Source organism: Bos taurus, chromosome Y (assembly GCF_002263795.3).
Source record: "Bos taurus isolate L1 Dominette 01449 registration number 42190680 breed Hereford chromosome Y, ARS-UCD2.0, whole genome shotgun sequence".
NCBI lineage: Eukaryota > Metazoa > Chordata > Mammalia > Artiodactyla > Bovidae > Bos > Bos taurus.
This window is the reverse complement of record NC_082638.1, coordinates 31,845,391-31,850,221: the sequence shown is the minus strand read 5'-3', so window position 1 is coordinate 31,850,221 and position 4,831 is coordinate 31,845,391.

The following is a 4,831-nucleotide window of genomic DNA, read 5'->3' as shown; positions in this document are numbered from 1 at the left end:
CTTTTACAATGTATGATTATAAAGAAAAAATCCTAAAGAAAGTAGAAGGTATATATGAATTGAAACAAAAATAGAAAACAACAAAAATAAAACTTGTTGGGATAATAAAACAAGAGCTGCTTCTTCGAAAAAAAAAAAATCAGAAACATTGATACAACTGTAGCCAATCTAATAAGGGGAAGAGGAGGTTAATTCCAATACTAGAAATGAATGACACATGGAATGGGATTTTGAGATGGTAATATTCAACACTGAGTGGAATTACTTTTGTTTCAGGAAAGGTCAAGTCAAGCCAAAACTGGGAAAAGAAAGGGAAGGAAAGAAAGAGGAAGACAGGCATGGGAAGAAAGGAAGAAAAGGAAAGTAAGGGAGAAAGAAAGAAAAGTAAATGTCTCAACAGATGTTGTAAATATCCAATGAAATAATTCTCTTTAAAATCTAAAAACAGAAACAGAAATTTATTAAGCCATATCCTCATTGCCTTTGATGGTACTAAGAACCAGAAAACCCATTTACACATCACTGTTTAGAATTTCTGGACACCACAATAAGATTGTTTAAAGAAAAGAAACAAACAAAAAAAATGCTATGTTATTTGTAAAAAGATGGACAACAGAAATAATTTTTTAAAAAACATTTTATTTTTATAAATAGTAATTTTACTGACAATGTTTTGGCAACATTAATAAAACAATAAATTTTACCTGAAAGAACAAGCAAAGTAGACAAGGAAATTCACCAAAAGCAATAACAAAATAGTCATCTTGACAGATATTCAATACATTTGTAAAAAAAAACAAAGTGCCGTTGCCTGAAAAAAATATAGAGATATCAAAAGAAAAAGAGAGGAAGCTCCTGAAAGAACTCAACTCAGTATTAACTGTCTTTGTTCTGCAGGCACAGAAACTTACTCAAGTTAATTTTACGAAGCAAAGCCCTGATGTTATTATCTCTTTTCAGGTTCTGTGTGTGTGTGTGTGTGAAAATCTAGGAACTTTAGGCTGGACAGGGAAGACGAGTGTAGAGACTTAAAGTGTCTTTAAGGAGGAGAAGGAAAAGGAGAGGTGTGAGGATTTCATTGTGTGGTTTGAACAGCATTGGGGAAGCTCAAACAAGGGATGTAGCAATGTTCTTCTTCTGGGAAGAGCATTCCCAGAAGAAGAGCATTTGCAAAGTCTTTGGATTGGGAAGAAATTGAATTTGCTTAGGGAAAGCAAGGCCAGTGTTGTCAAAAACAGGGCAGCAGTGGGGAAAATAGTAGAGTAGAATGACAGAGAATGGAAGAGAGGAAGTAGTCAGGGACCATATCACTGGAAACTTTTCATTTGGCAATAAATACAACTTGTACTCTTTAGGAGCATACTACAGAGCAAACAACAGTAACAGTATTGATAATCCTAAGCAACAATAAAAACATATAAATAAAACATTTCATATTTACTATAGAAATAGAATAAAGGAGATAAGAATGCAATAGTCTGCACATTTATACATAGAGTTTTCACCTGAGACCAGAAGACAAACACACACACACACACACACACACACACTCGTTATACAACTAAAAGAAGTTTAAGCTGACACTTAGCAAAGTGCTTTGGCCCAAGCGAACTAACTGGAAAGGCCTGGTAAAATATTCAAAGTGTAAACCAATCAATCAAGCATTGAGTAAATAAATACAATTTACTTGTATTTGAATTTACACTCAGGAAATTACCTAAAATGGAGACAAGAGACTCACTACAGCTTAGTCATCTGTAGTCCTTTCTCTTTTGTTCTGAGAGGGATGGTAACCCCTTGGTGATGATCACTTTCTAGCATTTTGTGAAAGCTTAGAGGATTTAAATGAATTGTGGGGAGGGGCAGAAAGAGTGGGGAGAGACAAAGAGGAGGAGAAAGGAAGAGGAAACGGAGAGATTTCTCCTGGCATAGATATACAGCCAGGATCCCAGGTTCCTTGAATGGTGCACAGAGATTGCTAGGTACCTGTGCCAAAAGTGGAGAAGGTATGGTATTCAACTCGAGGAGGAGACTCAACTCCAGGAACCCACAGAGGAAGCCAAGTGTGCTGATGTTCAGGAACCAATACTTAGAGGGTACACCACAGGTCTGTGAAAGAGCCCTTGGAGATCACACAAAAAAAGGTTTCCACAAGTATAATCACAGACTAGGTAGTTGGATACAGTAGAGGAAGGATGATAACTCTATGACCTGATAATTACTGAAATAAATGAGAAAATTCCTGCACATCAGACTGTGTCAAGTAAGATGGAAACCCAGTATTAGTTTGATAAAATGGGAAATTACACAAAGAATTAGCTGTTAACTTTAATACATTCCTGCCCAAGGCAAGATAAGATACAAAAGTGAAATTGTCACGTTAAACTAGGGTAAGACACATGTAACTGGAAAAGGTAAGGAAAAGTTCTATAGAGGGTTTAATCACCCTGGACCCTTTGTATCCACTACATTTACTCTTCTCGGACAACTCCTTTGTAGCTTAAGGGAAAGAGAACTAAACTTAGCTCAATTCATAAACTGAAAAGATTCCCTGTGTTTGATCCTTTTCAGTTAAACCTATGGGTCCAGTACAAATCAAACTGGATGTCAAGGCTTTTTTCTTTGGGAATCTTAACTTGCTTTACTATTGTGATGGAGACGGATAGGGCTACTTCACTTTGACTAAAGGCCAGCCAAATGGGAAAGGAGATGGAATGAATCAAATTCCCCTTTTGATCACTCAACAGGAGGTCCACAGGCACCAGGCCTCATTCTATTAACTATCTCTGCTTCTCCAACTGCAGTCAATGATATACAGGGCCTGCTTGATCCTTGCAAGTGCCTCTCACCTAACAGGCATTTTAGTGGTTGGCTTCCTTGACATGTCCCTGGGCTAGGTTAAGACACTCTGAGACAGTGTTCCTTCTGCCTTGGCTCCATGCCTGGAGTGCATGCATGCCTCTTCCTCAACTGGGACAAGAAGCCACAGCTCTCCACTAACTAAATCCCGTGTCTGGTCCAAACTCACATCATAGTTTCTCCATCAACTTCTCCACATCAGGCTTTCGGAACCATTTTATCTTAGAACAGCACAACAGAGGCACTTCGGAGAGTTCAGCAGCACACAGGACCATACCATAACAAAGCCATTCCAATCTGGCTATATAGTTAATACTGAGATCTTCAAAGCATGAAAACAGTTGAAAATTTCATTGCTAAACACTCTACAGATTATATGTATAGTGGAGAAGGCAATGGCACCCCACTCCAGTACTCTTGTGGGAAAAATCCTATGGATGGAGGAGCCTGGTGGGCTGAAGTCCATGGGGTTGCTAAGAGTCGGGCACGATGGAGTGACTTCACATTCACTTTTCATTTTCATACATTCGAGAAGGAAATGGCAACCCACTCCAGTGTTCTTGCCTGGAGAATCCCAGGGACAGGGTATCTTGGTGGGCTGCTGTCTATGGGGTCGCACAGAGTCGAACATGACTGAAGCAACTTAGCAGCAGCAGTAGCAGCAGCAGCAGAGCTTTCGAACTTGCAAATAACATGAAATACCAAAATACATTGTTACTTTTCCTTTCTCCACCTCTCTCTCTCTCTCTCTCTCACACACACACACACATAATTTTTACATGTTAAAACACTTATATGAAAAACAGGTACTATATTTTTAAATAACATCTCAATATTTAAACAAAGCTGTACTTCATGTATTTAAAACAAAAACACATAAATTACACATTGGTTGCCCTATATTTGATATTATTGAATAATTCTAAAATTTGAATTTTTTGTTTTTAATGGGGTTTTTAACTTTGACTGAAATACTTGCTTCAGACTTACTGAAAGTAGAATTAACGGGGTTTTTTGGTTTTTTTTTTTTTTTTGGCCTCCTACTTTTAGATTTGGGAGATGATGGTTCAGAATCAGATGTGTTCACAGTATTGGATGCTACTTCCACCAATCCTGTTGAAGGGGTTCCGGTGATACCTGAAAAAAAACTCTTGTTTCAGGAGGTAATCCTTCTAGATGCTTAGGCTTCTTAAACATTTGATGACACTGGGTCTTGTGCTGTCTTTTCTCTTTAAAAGTTAAAAAGTGTAGCCTACATTTGGAACACTGATGAAAACTTTTCCCAGTGCTGTCTATAATGACATATGTATGGTGTTGCAGTTTTAAAAATTTGGAGACAAAACGGGCAAAGTAAACTCTTAATGTTACCATGGTATGCTCTGAAATGTGCATCCACATCTGCAAAGAATGATGATCTGTAACTGCAAACCTGGCATACATAGGGCATTTCACCAGGCTTATGATTATCTTTCATGTGCTGTTAGAGAACCTGATCTGTCTCAAAGGACAATTCACAGATTTTACAGACTGTGCAGGGCTCCTGGGAAGTGTGGACACTTTCAATGTGACACTGCAGCTGAAAGGGAGTAGCAAACTGGCAGTTGCAGTGCTGGCAGGTGGTGTGGTATTTCCAGCTGTCACCTCTCTGCCTCTCAAGCTCCAAATGGTGCTTCATGTGATTCATAAACTTGACATTTTTTAGAACTTTCAAGCAGCTGAGGCATTTAAAGGCTGTGTGAGTTTTCGGTTCTGGCTGCCCATCTCCTATATGCTGTCCATAGTAGAAGTCACAGAGTAACACAATCAGATTGCCTTCTGTGGGATCAACAATCTTGTTTTGACTTGCTACACTTGGAAAGTCAATTTTTGTCAGTCCATTTGACCCTAAAGGGCTTATAGGTTTGCAATGGACATTGTCCTTTAGAAAATGTGTTGGATAAGATTCTCCATTCTGAACATGGCTTAATGAGGT